General features: G+C 44.2%; 1 protein-coding gene across 2 annotated transcripts in view; it reads right to left on the bottom strand.

Moving 5' to 3' along the window:
* axl (AXL receptor tyrosine kinase) overlaps positions 1-18,923 on the bottom strand; it is a 177,862-nt gene that overhangs the window by 59,255 nt on the left and 99,684 nt on the right. The gene's annotated exons all lie outside the window — the stretch shown is intronic.

Raw genomic sequence — 18,923 nt, 5'->3', positions numbered from 1 at the left:
CCAGGACAGTGGTTCCCCTCCAATGCAACCCGTCCCACTCAGACAGGTCACTCCTTCCCCAAAAAAGGTTTCAATGATCCAAGAACTTGATACCATTATCCTGGAAAGAGTGCCGAAGGTTTACAAGGATGTCTTCAGGGCTTGAGGGACTGAGTTATGAAGAGCGGTTGAGTAGATTGGGATGTTGATCAATGGAGCATAGGAGAATGGGAAATGATCTTATAGAGGTACATAAAATCATGGAGTTTCAATAGGAGAATGGGAAATTATCTTATAGAGGTTATGAAATCATGGAGTTTCAATAGGAGAATGAGGGATGACCTTATGGAGGTGTATATACTCATGGAGATTCAATTGGAGAATGGATAATGATCTTACAAAAGTGTATAAAATCATGAGGGGATAGGTAGAGAGAACACACCAGGTTTTTCTTATGTGGGGGAATTAAAAACAAGAGGGAATACATTTAAGGTGAGAGGGAAGAGATTTTATAAGAACCTGAGGGACAACCTTTTCACACAGAGAGTGGTCAATATGTGGAATGAGCTGCCAGAGGAAGTGGTTGACACAGGTATATTGACGATTTTTTAAATAAACATGGATGGGAAAGGTTTTGAGTGATACAGTATGGGCCAAATGTGGCATGAGGGACTTGCTTAGACAGGAATCTTGGTGAGTGTGGACCATTTGGGCTGCAGGGCCTGTTTCATGCTACCTGACTCTATGCTGCCCTGGTGATGTGTCTAATCTCTGTCAACCAACCTAGTTCCCATCTGAGTCAGGAAATGTTTTCAATGCAGTTTCTGCTCCAATTCCTCACACATTTCCAGTTACAGATCCTGGGAATAGCTACAATTCCCCATCCACTCAGCTCTCTCCAAACTCTTCCCTTCCATCCCTGAACGTCCTTTGGCTCTGCATTCTGCCACGTCGGGAAAAAAATGTGATTCATAAAATAAAAACAATGATCCAAAACTAATAAAACTTCATCTCCTGCTAAAGAAATGAATATGGAGTTTCTCAAATGATTAAGCTGCTAGGAGCTACGATTTACCACACCGCCCCACACTAATCCCGAACACTGAACCATCCAGCCACATTGGAAAACATCAGGTGGTGAAATCAGGAGTTCCAACTGATTGCTGCCACACTCCTACCGCTGGTACTTGAAATGTCTGTCATTAACCTGCACAGCAGTCCCCTCAAAGTTCAAAGTAAATTTAGAATCAAAGTATGTACTGTGTTATGTCACCATATACAACCCTGAGATTCATTTTCTTACAGGAATTCACAGAGAAATACAATAGAATCAATGAGAAACTACACATGAAGACTGACAAACATCCAATGTGCAAAAGGAAGCAAACTGCAAATGCAAAAAATAAATTTACTCCCTTCCCCTGAATAGTTTGGAAAGCTAGTTAGCCAATTGGATGATACTTGCCTGTCAATCGAAGAGTATTATCGTTTTACAAAACTTTTATTTTAATAATTAATAAATTTAAGCAATTAAATATAATTTCTTTAAAATTTCAGTGCGAGTAGGAATTTGCTTCTGGTTTAGCAATGTGATGTTATGAGACAAGAATCGATATTGTACAAATGTTCATTATGACTTTGCATATTCAGCACATACCTACCATAACACTGGAGACCATTCAGCCCATACAGTCCATCTGGGTCCCCAGACCAGATATTTATCAGTCTCATTCCCCTTCACCTGTAGACCTGCAACTCACTCTGAGATGAGTGGGTGTACAGGACTGCAGTATACCAGCTAATTGTGTGGTGGTGCAGCATCAATCTTGCACTCAATGTCAGTAAGGTGAAAGAGCTGATTATGGACTTCAGGAATGGGAAGACAAGGGAACATTGAGGGATCAGAAGTGGAGAGAGTGAGCACTTTCAAGTTCTGAGGTGTCAAGATCTCTGAGGATCTAACCTGGTCCCAACATATTGATGCAGCTATAAAGAAGACGAGACAATGGCTATATTTCATTAGGAGGTTGAAGAGATTTGGTTTTTCAACTAAAACACTTGAAAACTTCTACAAATGTACCAAGGAGAGCATTGTAATAGGCTGCTTCACTGTCTGGTATGAGGGGAGGCTACTGCACAGGACCGAAAGAAGCTACGAAAGTTGTAAAATCAGTCAGCTCCATCTTGGGTACTAGCCTCCATAGAACCCAAGACATCTTCAAGAAGTGGTGTCCATCAGTAAGGACCACTATCACCCAGCACTTGCGCTCTTCTCATTTTTTACCATCAGGAAGGAGGTACAGAAGGCTGAAGGCACGATTTCAGTGATTCAGGAACAACTTCTTCTCTGCCATATGGTTCCTAAATGGACATTGAACCCATGAAAACTACCTCATTTTTAAAAATATACATTGTTTCTGTTTTTACACCATTTTAATCTATTCATATACATACTGTAATTGATTATTTTCCTTCTATATTACATAAGAAATAGGAGCAGGAGTAGGCCATCTGGCATGTCGAGCCTGTTCTACCATTCAATAAGATCATGGCTGATCTGGCCACGGACTTTTCCCCATAACCCTTAATTCCCCTACTATGCAAAAATCTATCCAACCTTGTCTTAAATATATTTACTGAGGTAGCTTCGCTACTTCATTGGACAGAGAATTCCACAGATTCACCACTATCTGAGAAAAGCAGTTCCTCCTCATTTCCATCCTAAAACTCCTCTGAATCTTCAGGCTACGTCCCCTAGTTCTGGTCTCACCTACCAGTGGAAACAACTTTCCTGCCTCTATCTTATTTACTCCTTTCATAATTTTATATGTTTAAATAAAATCTCGTTGGTGATAATAAAGCTGATTCTGATTCTCACACGCACTTCCAAACACTGTTTCAACTTGTTTTGTCTGCCACTCACCTGTACGTTGAGTTGATCTACAGTCGCCAATATACGCACCAGTAGGCCCTTGGAACGTGGGAGGAAACCAAAGCTTTTGAATAGAGAAACAGGGAGAGAGTGTGCAGGCTACCATCTCTTCTGAGTCAGTCACTGAGGGTTATACCCACATAGTCAGAAAGAACATGCAAACTCCACACAGACAGCTCCAAAGATTATCATCGAACCTGGTCTGCTAGAGCTAGCTGCACCTTTGAACTTAATCTGGGGTATTCAGTGAATGGGACAGGAGAGAGGAGGTGAGCAGTGTGCTTCCGGTTAGATTGACATCAAGCAGATTAGATGAGCAGTAAAATCCAACTGGCAACTCAAGAGAAAGATCCTCCCCTAGGATACAAACCAAGCAGAGGAAGAACTACTGCAATAAAACATTTTTTATTGTCTCAGATGAGCATTTAAATCGTGAATAGAATGTGGAACTTACTGCCCCAGGCACTCCAAGGGAAGAGAAATGGGTTAAACACACAAAGATAAAGGAATATTTGGAGTTTGGAGCTGGCTGGATGAGGACATGAGGAAGGATGCGTATATGAAATATAAGCGTATATTCAAACCTTCCTCCCACTCTGTCAAACCCTACCAACATCAACAGACTGTTGGGAACCTTCTCCTGCACATACTGTTGTGTTGCACATGCTATCCTTACATGGAAATACACTCAGTGGCCACTTCATTAGGCACACCTGTACACCTGCTCATTAATTCAAATATCTAATCAGCCAATCATGCGGCAGCAACTCAATACATAAAAGCAGACATGGTTAAGATGTTCAGTTGTTGCTCAGACCAAATATCAGAATAGGGAAGAATGTGATCTAAGTGACTTTGATCGTGGAATGATTGTTGTTGCCAGACAGGGTGGTTTGAGTATCTTAGAAACTGCTGATCTCCATAAGACCATAAGGTCATAAAATGTAGGAGCAGAATTAGGCCATTTGACCCATGGAGTCTGCTCCACCATTTCATCATGGCTGATTCGATTTCTCCCTCAGCCCCAATTTCCTGCTGTTTCCCCATATCCCTTCATGCCCTGACCAATCAGGAATCTATTGACCTCTGCCTTAAATGTACCCAAAGACTTGGCCTCCACAGCCACCTGTGGCAATGAATTCCACAGCTTCACCATGCTCTGGTTAAAGGAATTCCTCCTCACCTCTCTTCTAAAAGGATGGCACTCTATTTTGAGGCTGTGTCCTCCGGTCTTAGACTTACCCACCGCAGGAAACATCCTCTCCACACCCACTCTACTGAGGCCTTTCCACATTCAATGAGGTCACCCCTCATTCTTCTGAATTCCAGTAAGTAGAGGCCCAGAGCGATCAATCATCTCCTGGGATTTTCACTCACAATAGTCTCCAGGGTTTACAGAGAATGGTGCAAGAAACAAAAAAAAATTCATTAAGTGGTAGTTCTGTTAATTAGAGAGGTTAATGGAGAATGGTCAGACTGGTTCAAGCTGAGTGCATCTCTGAACGCACAACATGTCACACCTTGAAGTGAATGGGCTACAGCAGCAGAAGTCCATGGACATACAGAAATACATTCAGTGGCCACTTTATTAGATAGCTCTTGTATCTAATGAAGGGGCCACTGGGTGTAATCACTGATCCTCCATTATCACTGGGTCAAAATCCCTTCCATCCCATCACTTACCAACAAAACCATGGAAGAACCATCCCCACACAAACTGCAGCACTTCATGAAGGCAAATGACCACCATTTTGGAAAGATGTTATTAAAATCTAACAAATGAGGAGGAGATTTATGAGGTGCTTGCCAGGACACAAGGGGATGAGTTATACAGAAAGACTGAGCATACTGTGACATTATACTTTGGAGAGTAAAAGAATGAGGGGCGATATTATTAAGCTATTCAAAAAATCATCTGGGGTATATCAGCAGCATATGAGGAGCGTTCAATGGCTCTGGGCTTGTACTCACTGGAGTTTAGAAGTGGGGGATATCATTAAAACTTACCAAATATTAAAAGGCCTAGATAGAATGGACATAGAGAGGATATTTCAAGTGGTAGGAGAGTCTGGGACCAGAGGTCACAGTGTCAGAATAGAAAGATATGACTTTAGACTAGATAAAAGGAGCTTCTTCACCCAGAGTGTGGTGAATCTGTGGAATTCATTGCCACAGATGACTGTGGAGGCCAAGATATTGGGTATAAAGTATTTAAAGATAGGTTCTTGATTAGTCAGGGCATGAAAGGTTAAAGTGAGAAGGCAGGAGAATGGGTTGAGAGGAAAAATAAATCAGCCAAGTCTGAACGGTGGAGCAAACAATGAGCCAAATGGCCAATTCTGCTCCTACTTATACAGAGATAGTCTTTACAGAGATAGTCTTTTTCCCTGTGTTGGGGAATCAAGAACTAGAGGGCAGAGGTTTAAGTAAAAGCAGAGAAATGTAATAGGAACTCGAAAAGCAAAGTTTTCACCCAGAGGGTAGTCTGTATGTGGAATGAGCTGCCAGAGGAAGTGCTTAAGGCAGGATCAATAACAAGATTTAAAAGAAATTTGGCCAGGTGCCTGGTTAGGAAAGGTTTAGAGGGAACCCAGGCAAATGGGACTATCTTAGATGAGAACTTTGGACTGGATGGGCCAAACGGACCAAAGGGTGAGGTACTGTAAGACTATGATTATCTCAAGTGCATCAGGGATGTGCGATAAATGCTGGCTTTGTCAGTAACACACAGATCCCATGCATTAATAAACATGATAAGTTTGTTGAGGAGCAGTTCTGTGAGGGATTCACTTAAGAACTGAGGATTTCTGTCTAATCCATTTCCACTGGCATTGTCAGCAGTTATAGTTTTTGTTTAGCCTATTCCCATTTGCCTTGTCACCATTTATAGTCCATCCTCTATTTCCTCTGATCAGACAGGTAACATTTAACCACATTGATAGGTCTACAATTACATACAGGTCAAATCGGGGAAGAATAATTAGAATCCCTTCCCTGACACTTGTACTAACACAGATGGCTGTTGAATACACATTCATACTTTCACACTCACGATCACTGTGACCACACTTAAAAAAAAAACTAAAATAAAATTACAGACTTTTATTTTATCACTCCAAACTTCTTGGCGTTCCCATTACTGAGATTTTAACTGTTGATCTAGATCAATGGTCCCGAACTTCTTAGCATTCCCGTTAGTGAGAGTTGTTCCTGACTCTAGATCAATGGCCCTGAACATGTTGGCATTCTCATTAGTGTGATTTGAACTCCTGACTCCAGGTCAATAGTTCCGAACTTCTTAGCATTTCCATAAGTGAGAACTCTGACATCACACCACCACATGTCACACACCTCAACAACTTAGTAACGAGCCACGTGGCATGAAGCTGAACAGTTTCAATCTCCAGCCAGCTTGGCAATATTTGACCATCTCCAGAATAGGTGTTGCCAAATCCTGATCAGGGAGGAATAATAATCCCAAGGGGAACCAACGTGCTTGGAAGGGGAAGAGTGCAGATGATGACCCACACAGCTGAAGACATTATTCATATTCCAGGTTAACATGTATAGATGGGTTGCTTTGGAAAGATGCTGGAGGTTGGGTTTTGGAACTGTGCATCCCTCTGAGCTTGCGGTATTACTGTTTATCTTATAGACCTAGCAGTCCCCCATCTCCCAGTCCCCTACCTATCCCATTCTCCACCACACCCTCTCACTCCGTGAACAACTACGCCCTCTTCCCACCCTTCTAGATACAACCTTTGCACCCCACTGTCTTCCGCAATCTCATCCACTCCTCTACACACACTATCTCCCCCTCACATCAACTCTCTCCCTCTGCCTCTCCCATGCACTCCCCCTCCCTCCCTAACTCCCAGCTCCCCTCTTCTATCCACTTCCTTACTCACTCTTTCTCTCTTCCATTAACTCACCCACTTCCTCACACTCTAACCCATCCATACCACTCCTACTTCCCTCTCTTGCAGCACTGCCTGTTCTCCTATCCCATCCACCCTCTCTACTTCCCATCCAAGAGCCCCTCCCTCAACATTTCTGTTCTCAAAACAGACTCCTAATCACCACTCATTGGTAACCTTCCTCCTTTCTCTCTCCCTCAGTCCTTTCTTTTATCTCTCCCACCATTCACTCTCACACTCTCATCTGCTATTCCTAATACGCCATGGAACTATGGGAATGAAGTCCTAGTGTATGTGAAAGGCAGTTGGTTTGATGAAGGAACCTAGCAGAAGACAATATTTATTTGTCAATGCTATGTTTATAAACCATTCCTGTCTCTGTGCCTTTGGGCAGTTCCATTCCTGATGTGGCTGGCAGGCCAGTACTCCCACCCTGGCTGTTGCTTTGTAGGCGAACGCCTGCCAGTGACCTCACACACTTGTCAATCAGAGCCAGCATGTAAACAATTGCCTCTTTGTGCCTGATGCAAGGGAGAAAGAAAGGAACAGGCCAGTGGAACACTTCAACGAGTTTTGACAGTTAATGCCAACACAAAGCACTTCCAGCTTTATTACACTTGAACAGCGTCATTTTAGGGACTGCATTCCCATAGCTGACTTTCACTGTGAGAATTCCACGCTGGTCAACAGGTCCTGACTTCTTCACACACATCTCCTGCACTGAACTGCCACTCTGCCTAGCACTGCGCCAAAGAATTTGATCCGCAGAGAGTGAAGTGCCTTCTCCTGTGCCCTAATAATGGCCTAACATTGCCCTCTGAACCCATCTTGCACAGTCAGTGCTTCATAGCCAGAAACTGCTTCAAACTAAGGCTGTTCTGAATCACTCCTAATCAGATAGATTCTTTTACCATATATGTGCTTTAGGGAAAGATTATACTAATTTGCACAAAAATACTAATACTTCCTGGGCAACACACACAAAATGCTGGAGGAACTCAGGAAAGGAAATGTACAGTTAATGTTTCAAGCCGAGAGCTTTCATCAGGACTGGAAAGGATGGGTGGAGAAGCTAGAATAAGAAGATGAGGAGGAGGGGAAGGAGTAAAAGCTGGGAGGTGATAGATGAGACCAGTTGGAATGAAGTCAGAAGCTGGGAGGTGATAGGTGGAAGGGGTGAAGGGCTGAAGAAAAAGGAATCTGACAGGAGTGGACCAAGGGAAGGAGGTGGGGCACCAAAGGGAAGTGATGGGCAGGTGAGCAGGAGAAGGGGTGCCAGTGGAACCAGAGCGGAGAATGGGGGAGTAATTAGCAAAATTTGAACAAATATGCTTCCTAATACTTCTATTAAGCAAACAGACTTAGCAGCACACACAAAATGAAGGGTCTTAGCCCGAAACTTTGACTGTGCTCTTTTCCATAGATGCTGCCTGGCCTGCAGAGTACTGCTGGCATTTTGTGTGTTGCTTGGATTTCCAGTATCTGCAGATTTTCTCTTGTTTGTGAGTGGTAGTGCTGTAGATTACCATTCCATTGTAGGATTTTGTTTAGAGTCACTGACCAGCATAACCCCACCCAACTCTCATAATACCACTCACTCATGTCAACTCACATAACCCCACCAACTCACATATCAACTTCTACAATGCTGCCCACTCACATGTCAACTGCCATAAACCTACCCACTCACATATCAACTCCCAAAACCTCCCAGCCAAATGGCCTACTTCTAATCCTATATCTTATGGTCAATGGCCTAACCCACATATCATAACCCATCATATCCCATAACCCCACCCACTCACATGTCAATTTCCATAACCTCCCAACCCACATGTCAACTCCCAGAAACCCACCCACTCATGTGTCAACTCCCATAACCTCACCCATCCAAATGTCAGCTCCAATAACCACAGGCACTCACATGTCAACTGTAATTAGCCCACTCACTCCAGGGCTTTCCCTGGAATCTGGAGTAATCACTTGGACTATTTTCAGGTAATTGGCCCTTTGGAGTCTCCCACAGAATTTTGCATGCGGGCACGATTTGCCCAGTGATGGGGTCTGGGATGATACCTCACATGATGCTTTCCCTGGTAAGAGGTTACCGGGTGCTGCCAATATCCCAGTCCCTGCGCTCCTTCAGTGTCTCACTTAATTTAAACTAATAAGTGGGGGGGGGGGGGGAGGAGACGAACTGGAAATATAAGTATGGAGTTAAAGGGAAAGAGAGAATAAGAAAAGTTAAGAAAGACATCAGAATAGACGGGGCAGAAAGCTCAGGAAGGGGTCGGAGAGTATGGCCAAGTGCAACAGGGATGTGTGAGAAGCGAGAGGAGTAATGGATTAAAAGTATTATATATGAATGCACGAAGTATAAGAAATAAAGTGGATGACCTTGAAGCTCAGTTGGAAGTTGGTAAGTATGATTTTGTAGGAATAACAGAGACATGGCTGCAAGAGGACCAGGGCTGGGAAATGAATATTCAAGGATATACATCCTATCAAAAGGACAGACAGGTGGACAGAGGGGGTGGGGTGGCTGATGCACCATCAATAACTCTCTGAGACGTGAGGCGAGATATCGGCTTTTATTGGCTGGAAGAAAGAACAAGCAGCAATTGACCACCACACTGCATCCTGGAGACTGAGACCGGGGCGGAGCCCCCAATCGCCTTTATACCGGGGTCCGTGGGAGGAGCCACAGTCAGTGGGAGGAGTCACAGGAGCAGTCAGCGGGGGGGGGGGGGGGGGTGGAGTCCAGACAGGTATATGTAGTTCACCACAGTAGCTCTGCTGGTGAGGAATAAAATTCAGTCCCTTGTGAGAGGTGACATAGAATCAGGAGATGTAGAGTCAGTATGGATAGAACTGAGAAATTGTAAGGGTAAAAAGACCCTAATGGGAGTTACATACAGGCCCCCAAATAGTAGCCTGGATATAGGGTGCAAGTTGAATCAAGAGCTAAAATTAGCATGTCGCAAAGGTAATGCTACAGTTGTAATGGGGGATTTCAACATGCGGGTAGACTGGGAAAATCAGGTTGGTACTGGACCCCAAGAAAGGGAGTTTGTGGAGTGCCTCCGAGATGGATTCTTAGAGCAGCTCATACTGGAGCCTACCAGGGAGAAGGCAATTCTGGATCTAGTATTACGTAATGAACCAGATTTGATAAGGGAATTCAAGGTAAAGGAGCCATTAGGAGGTAGTGACCATAATATGATAAATTTTAATCTACAATTTGAGAGGGGGTAGGGAAAATCGGAAGTGTCAGTATTACAGTTGAACAAAGGGGACTATGGAGCCATGAGGGAGGAGCTGGCCAAAGTTGACTGGAAGGATACTCTCGCAGGGATGACAGTGGAACAACAATGGCAGGTATTTCTGGGAATAATTCAGAAGGTGCAGGATCAGTTCATTCCAAAGAGGAAGAAAGACTCTAAGGGGAGTAGGGGGTGACAGTGGCTGACAAGGGAAGTCAAAGACAATATAAAGATAAAAGAGAAGAAGTATAACATAGCAAAGATGAGCGGGAAGCCAGAGGATTGGGAAACTTTTAAAGAGCAACAGAAGATTACTAAAAAGGCAATATGGGGAGAAAAGATGAGGTACGAAGGTAAGCTAGCCAAGAATATAAAGGAGGATAGTAAAAGCTCCTTTAGGTATGTGAAAAGGAAAAAATTAGTTAACACCAAAGTTGGGCCCTTGAAGGCAGAAATGGGTGAATTTATTATGGGGAAAAAGGAAATGGCAGACGAGTTGAACAGGTACTTTGGATCCGTCTTCACTAGGACACAAACAATCTCCCAGATGTAATAGTGGCCAGAGGACCTAGGGTAATGGAGGAACTGAAGGAAATTCACATTAGGCAGAAAATGGTGTTGGGTAGACTGATGGGACTGAAGGCCGATAAATCCCCAGGGCCTGATGGTCTGCATCCCAGGGTACTTAAGGAGGTGGCTGTAGAAATCGTGGAAGCATTGGTAATCATTTTCCAATGTTCTATAGATTCAGGATCAGTTCCTGAGGATTGGAGGATAACTAATGTTATCCCACTTTTTAAGAAAGGAGGGAGAGAGAAAACAGGGAATTATAGACCAGTTAGCCTGACATCAGTGGTGGGAAAGATGCTGGAGTCAATTATAAAAGATGAAATAACTGCACATTTGGATAACAGTAACACGATCAGTCTGAGTCAGTGTGGATTTATGAAGGGAAATCATGCTTGACTAATCTTCTGGAATTTTTTGAGGATGTAACTATGAAAATGGACAAGGGAGAGCCAGTGGATGTAGTGTACCTAGACTTTCAGAAAGCCTTTGATAAGGTCCCACATAGGAGATTAGTGTGCAAAATTAAAGCACATGCTATTGGGGGTAGGGTACTCACATGGTTAGAAAATTGATTGGCAGACAGGAAACAAAGAATAGGGATTAACGGGTCCTTTTCAGAATGGCAGGCAGTGACTAGTGGGGTACCACAAGGCTCGGTGCTGGGACGGCAGCTATTCACAATATACATTAATGATTTTAATGAAGGGATTAAAAGTAACATTAGCAAATTTGCAGATGACACAAATCTGGGTAGTAGTGTGAAATATGAGGAGGATGTTAGGAGAATGCAGGGTGACTTGGACAGGTTGGGTGAGTGGGCAGATGCATGGCAAATGTAATTTAATGTGGATAAATGTGAGGTTATCCACTTTGGTGGCAAGAACAGGAAGGCAGGTTACTATCTGAATGGTGTCAAGTTAGGAAAAGGAGAAGTACAATGAGATCTAGGTGTCCTTGTTCATCAGTCACTGAAAGTAAGCATGCAGGTACAGCAGGCAGTGAAGAAAGCTAATGGCATGTTGGCCTTCATAACAAGGGGAGTTGAGTATAGGAGCAAAAAGGTCCTTCTGCAGTTGTACAGGGCCCTGGTGAGACCACACCTGGAGTATTGTGTTCAGTTTTGGTCTCCAAATTTGAGGAAGGACATCTTGCTATTGAGGGAGTACAGCGTAGGTTCACGAGGTTAATTCCCGGGATGGCGGGACTGTCATATGTTGAAAGATTGGAGCAACTGGGCTTGTATACACTGGAATTTAGAAGGATGAGAGGGGATCTGATTGAAACATATAAGATTATTAAGAGATTGGACACGCTAGAGGCAGGAAAAATGTTCCCAATGTTGGGGGAGTCCAGAACCAGAGGCCACAGTTTAAGAATAAGGGGTAGGCCAGTTAGAACAGAGTTGAGGAAAAACTTTTTCACCCAGAGAGTTGTGGATCTATAGAATGCTCTGCCTCAGAAGGCAGTGGAGGCCAATTCTCTGGATGCTTTCAAGGACGAGTTAGATAGAGCTCTTAAAGATAGCGGAGTCAAGGGATATGGGGAGAAGGCAGGAACGGGGTACTGATTGTGGATGATCAACCATGATCACATTGAATGGCGGTGCTGGCTCGAAGGGCAGAATGGCCTACTCATGCACCTATTGTCTATTGTCTATAATTATACATGGAGGCTAACTCCAGAGCTCCATATACGAGGACAATGAACACTACCTCACTATTTTTGCTCTCTATTTGCACTAATCTAATTCATTAATATATTTTATTGCCTTCCATAGTGTATTTTATGTATTTCACTGTACTGCAGCCGCACAACAATAAATTTCACACCACCTATTACCAATAATAAACCGGATTGTGGTTCTGAGTCTGGACTGAGCTGTCAGGAATGGTGATAGAGGTAGATATGATAGAGGGTTTAGAGCCACATAAATGGAGGAATCTGCACTTTGTTTACACAGAAGGGATTCGTTTAGTTGGGCATTTAATTATTTCAGGATAACATGGCAGGCCAAAGGCCCTCTTTGTGTGCTATACTGTTCTGTGCTTTCTGTTCTATCCCTTTATGTTTTCCCTTCCTCCCCTCCAGGCCGTTATCCAATGGTCACTGGTTAATGACCAGTTCACAACAGCTTTTAGAAACATAGAAAACCTACAGCACAATGGTGTGCTGAACATGTCCTTACTTTAAAAATTACCTAGGGTTACCCATAGCCCTCTATTTTTCTAAGCTCCATGTACTTGTCCAGGAATCTCTTAAAAGACTCTATAGTATCCTCCTCCACCACTGTCACCGGCAGCCCATTCCACGCACTCACCACTCTCTGTGTACAAAACTTACCCCTGCCATCTCCTCTGTACCTACTTCCAAGCACCTTAAAACTATGGGAAAAAGCCTCTGACTATCCGCATACCTCTATCAGGTCACCTCTCATCCTCTATCGCTCCAAGGAGAAAAGGCCGAGTTCACTCAACCTATTCTCATAAGGCATGCTCCCAATCTAGGCAACATCCTTGTAAATCTCCTCTGTACCCTTTCTGTGGTTTCCACATCCTTGCTGTAGTGAGGCGAGCAGAACTGAGCACAGTGGGGTCTGACCAGGGTCCTATATAGCTACAACATTACCTCTTGGCTCCTAAACTCAATTCCATGGTTGATGAAGGCCAATGCACCTTATGCCTTCTTAACCATGGAGTCAACCTCCGTAGCAGCTTTGAGAGTCCTATGGACTCAGACCCCAAGATCCCTCTGATCCTCCACACTGCCAAGTCTTAACCATTAATACTATATTCTGCCATCATATTTGACCTACCAAAATGAACCACCTCACACTTACCTGGGTTCTCCTTAATCCTGTCAGCCAAGGCCTTCTCATGGCCTCTTCTGGCTCTCTTAATTTCATTCTTAAGCTCCTTCCTGCTAGCCTTATAATCTTCTAGATCTCTATCATTACCTAGTTTTTTGAAACTTCGTAAACTTGCCTTTTCTTCTTGACTAGATTTACAACAGCATTTGTACACCGCGGTTCCTGTACCCTACTATCCTTTCCCTGTGTCATTGGAACGTACCTATGCAGAACTCCACGCAAATATTCCCTGAACATTTGTCACATTTCTGCCATACATTTCCCTGAGAACATCTGTTCCCAGTTTATACTTCCAAGTTCCTGCCTGATAGCCTCATATTTCCCCTAACTCCAATTAAATACTTTCCTAATTTGTCTGTTCCTATCCCTCTCGAATGCTATGGTAAAGGAGATAGAATTGTGATCACTTTCTCCAAAATGCTCTCCCACTGAGAGACCTGACACCTGACTGGGTTCATTTCCCAATACCAGATCAAGTACAGCCTCTCCTCTTGTAGGCTTATCTACATATTGTGTCAAGAAACCTCCTGATCACACCTAACAAACTCTACCCCATCTAAACCCTTTGCTCTAGGAAGATGCCAATCAATATTTGGGGAATTATAATCTCCCACCACGACAACCCTGTTATTATTACATGTTTCCAGAATCTGTCTCCCTATCTGCTCCTCAATGTCCCTGTACTATTGGATGGTCTATAAAAAATACCCAGTAGGGTTATTGACCCCATCCTGTTCCTAACTTCCACCTACAGAGACTCAGTAGACAATCCCTCCATGACTTCCTCCTTTTCTACAGCCATAACACTGTCTCTGATCAGCAGTGCCACACCCCCACCTCTTTTGCCTCCCTTCCTGTCCTTTCTGAAACATCTAAAGCCTGGTACTCTAAGTAACTATTCCTGTCCCTGAACCATCCAAGTCTCTGTAATGGCCACAACATCACAGCTCCAATTACTGATCCACACTCTAAGCTCAACCACTTTATTCATAACACTCCTTGCATTAAAACAGACACATTTCAAACCATTGGTCTGAGCGTGTCCCTTCTCTATTACCTGCCTATCCTCCCTCTTGCACTGTCTCCAAGCTTTCTCTATTTGTGAGCCAACTTCCCCCTCCTTTGTCTCTTCAGTTTGGTTCCCATCCCCCAGCAATTCTAGTTTAAACTCTCCCCAGTAGCCTTAGCAAAACCTCCCAGCCAGGATATTGGTCCCCCTCAGATTCAAGTGCAACCCATCCTTTTTGTACAGGGCATACCTGCCCCAAAAGAGGTCCCAATGATCCAGAAATCTGAATCCCTGCCTCCTGCTCCAATCCCTCAACCACACATTCATCCTCCACCTCACTCTATTCCTATACTCATTGTCACGTGGCACAGACAGTAATCCCGAGATTTCTATCTTCTCAACTTCCTTCCTAACTCCCTGTAGTCTGCTTTCAGGACCTCCTCCCTGTTCCTACCTATGTTGTTAGTACCAATATGTACCAAAGCCTCTGGCTGTTCTCCTTCCCACTTCAGAATATCGTGGACGCGATCAGAAACATCCCGGACCTTGGCACCTGAGAGGCAAACTACCATCCATGTTTCTTTCCTGCTACACAAAATCGCCTGTCTGACCCCCTAATTATAGAGTGCCCTATCACTGCTGCCATCCTCTTCCTTTCCCTACCCTTGAGCCATAGGGCCAGACTCTGTGCCGGAGGCATGGCCACTGTTGCCTCCCCCAGTACTAACAGTACTTAAACAGGAGTACTTATTGTTAAGGGGGACAGCCACTGGAGTATCTGACTCTTGCCCTTCCCTCTCCTGACTGTTACTCACTTATCTGTCTCTCGAGGCCCTAGTGCCTATAGCTCCTCTCTATCACCTCCTCACTCTCCCTAACCAGACAGAGGTCATCAAGCTGCATCTCCAGTTCCCTAACATGGTTCCTCAGGATCTGCAGCTCGACGCACCTGGCGCAGATGTGGAAGTCCAGGAGGCTGGGAGTCTCCCGAACATCCCACATCTGACACCCAGTACAGAAATCTGGCCTCACACACATACTTCCTGTCTCTATTCTACACAGATAACCTACCTCGCCTCGACCTGTTATCATCTAAGCCCTGTTGTGCCAAAGCCCTCCTACTCTGTCCCCCGCTACTCTGTCGCCTGCTCCTTTGATGCCTGCTCTATAAAGCTGTCTTCTTTTTTAACTCTTCTCCCTTCTAACCGGCTGACGTCCACACACTTGCGCAGTCGTGCCTCGATCAAGCTTTATAAAGCTTTTCTGTATTAAAACCACCTGTCAACACCAACACTTACCGGTACTTACTTTGTGATACAGTGCAGAACAGGCCCCTCTGGTCCTTCGAGCCACTCCACCCAACAATCCTTGACAAACGGGACAATTTCAATGGCCAGTACTCTTGATCTACTACACTGGCTCTAGTATAACAGACCACATCTGCCCTCATACTGGATCCAGTGTGACAGAACAACACCCACCAAGCATGATAGAGCCACTACTGCCCCACACTAGACCCAGCTTCACAGACCCACATCCTTACTGGATTCAGTGTTGCAGAACCACATCTGCCTTCACTGGATCAATGTCGCAGTTTGACATCTGACAACCTTCTTCTAAAGTTTAATGGTGGTTGGCATCTTAGGGCAGCAGGGGGAAAATGGAGGACCTGGAGAAAACCCAGGCATTCCATGGAGAGGGCGTACAGACATTCCTTATGGCAGACACCACAACTGAGCTCCAAACTCCAACGTCCTGTGCTGTAATGTGTCACGGTAATGGCTGCGCTAACATGGCACCCAAACCTCTGCGACCTTTCAATGGGATTTAACCTTAGACTCCTATCTTCCATCCCTGCAACATCCTGTACTGTTAATAAGCAGAAATCTCCACAGAACTTGGATTGTGTAGAAAGTTGTTGCATTCTCTCCTTCCCTTGGCATTTTCTTTCTTGCCTTTTACTGTTTCCAAGTAGCAATAGCTTATCTGCTTTCTTAATCAGCCTAATTACTTGAAGCACAGAACTTAATGATTTGTGCTTTAGGAGTAACACACACAAAATGCAGCAGGAACTCAGCAGGTCATGCAGCATCTTTGGAAATGAATAAACTGTGGACGTTTCAGGCTGAGACCCTTCATAAGGACTGGAAAGGAAGGAGGAAGACACCAGAATAAGAGGTGGGGTGAAGGGAAGGAGGACAAGCTAGAAAGTAATAGGTGAAGCCAGGTGGGTGGGAAACGTAAAGAGCTGGTAAGGAATCAGATAGGAGAGGAGAGTGGGCCTTGGGAGAAAAGGAAGAAGGAGGGGCACCAGGAGTAGATGACAAGCAGGTGGTGAGAAGAGGTAAGATGCAGAGTGGGAATAGAAGAAGAGGGAAAAGGGAGGCAAATATCCACACTTTATGAGAGAGAAGAGGGACAGGAGGGGAGGAGAGAGGGAGGGAGGGAGGGGGAGAGGGGGAAATGGGGGGAGTGAGAGAGAGAGAGAGAGAGAGGAACACATGCATGTGTGTACTGTACATCTATAAGTGTGAACTTGCATGAGTGTATGTGACTAAATACACACATTGTATTCCTTACTGTTAATCTCACCTGAAATCATTTCTCTGCATTCACCAGTCAGGGTTCAGTTCCGCTACTGTCTGCACGGAGTTTGTATATTCTCCTCGTGACCAGGTGGGTTTCCTTCGGCTGCTCTGGTTTATTTCCACATTGCAAAGTCAGGGTTGTTGAGCTATGGGAATATTATGTTGGCACCGGAAGTGTGGCGCCCCTTGCAGGCTGCTCAGCACAATCCTCACTGATTCTACTTGATGCAAAAGATGCATTTCACTCTGTTTAGACATACACATGTCAAATAAAGCTTTTTTTTATATTTTATTAAGCATGTATGTATATACAGTACTATGCAAAAGTCTTAGGTACATATATATAGTTAGGGTGCCTATGACTGTTGCACAGTACTGCAAATTGGTTAAAATAGGAAAGTGGTTGGGAAAGAAAAATAAGAATACTTGGCTTTCTATTAGCTCAGTGGTATTAAGTATTATTTGATAACTGGAAAGATATAATTAACAGTACTGTACAAAAGTCTTAGGCACTCGGGCTACATATAGGTACCTAAGACTTTTGCACAGTACTGCAGATGAATAATACTGTAGTGTGGGTTTGTGTTTGCACATCTGTATGTTCATGAGCTTCCACTATGTGCACATTTGTATACATATTTCTCTGAATATGTGCGCACAGACCTGTTCACCAAGGCATTGTAACACATCTGCAACAAATGTACAGTGTGTATGAATAAACAACCTCCCATGCAGAGCTATGACAGAAAAATCATTGCAGCCAAGAAGAGCAATAAGGAAGTGATTTGAGGCTATTGGTTTGTTTTGTCCAGGTTTAAACAAAGCCTTATCAGGGATTGAATAAATGCAGTGTGTTCTGGCAGGCTGCCAAGTCAAACATTTCTCTGCTTTACCAGTGGATGATCTAACAGCTTCTCAACATGAACCTGTCCCAGGATCAATAAGCAAAACTTCCCTACTGTTAAATTCTTGACAAGGCAGATGTGGGGAATGCTGCCTTGGGGGGTGGGGAGGGTTCTAGAACAAGAACTCATTTTAAAATTAAGGGATTACCCACTGAGGATGAAATGGCACCAACTGTCTTCTCTCAGAGGGAGAATCTCTCTCCCTGAAAGGGCAGTGGAAGTGGGGCGTTGAATATTGTTAAGACAGAACATAGAATATAGAAACTTACAGCACATTACAGGCCCTTCGACCCACATTGTTGTGCCGACTGTGTAACCTTCTGTAGAAACTATCTAGAATTTCCCTAGCACATAGCCCTCTATTTTTCTAAGTTCCATGTACCTATCTAAGAGGCTCTTAAAAGACCCTATTGTATCCAAAAAATAAGTAGATAGGTTCTTGATAAGTAAAGAACTTCTTACAACAGAGGAGGCTGATCAGCCCATCCAGTACATGCTAGATCTCAGGAGAGAAAGCCGTGTCCCATCTCTTCTTATTTCATTCCCTCATTTCCATTCTCCTGACACTCAGCTACATTAAGGGACAGTTTACAGCAGTGGGCATCACGGTGCTATGGCAGTTAGCAGAGACTGTTACTGAGCCAGTCAGCTGGGTTCAATCCCCACGCAGACTGTACGTTCTCCCCGTGATTTGCGTGGGTTTTCTCCGAGTACTCCAGTTTCTTCCATATTCCAAAGTTGTTCATGTTAGTAGGTTAATTGGTTTCAGGGGTATAATTTGGTGGTGCAGGCTAGTAGGGTCGGGGGGGGGGGGGGGGGGGGTGGTGGTGGTGGTGGTGGTGGTGGTGGTGGTGGGTGGGTGTGTGTGTGTGTGTGTGTGTGTGTGTGTGTGTG

Source organism: Hemitrygon akajei, chromosome 25 (assembly GCF_048418815.1).
Source record: "Hemitrygon akajei chromosome 25, sHemAka1.3, whole genome shotgun sequence".
In the NCBI taxonomy this organism is placed as follows: Eukaryota; Metazoa; Chordata; class Chondrichthyes; order Myliobatiformes; family Dasyatidae; genus Hemitrygon; species Hemitrygon akajei.
This window is presented reverse-complemented; position numbering and strand designations above follow the sequence as displayed.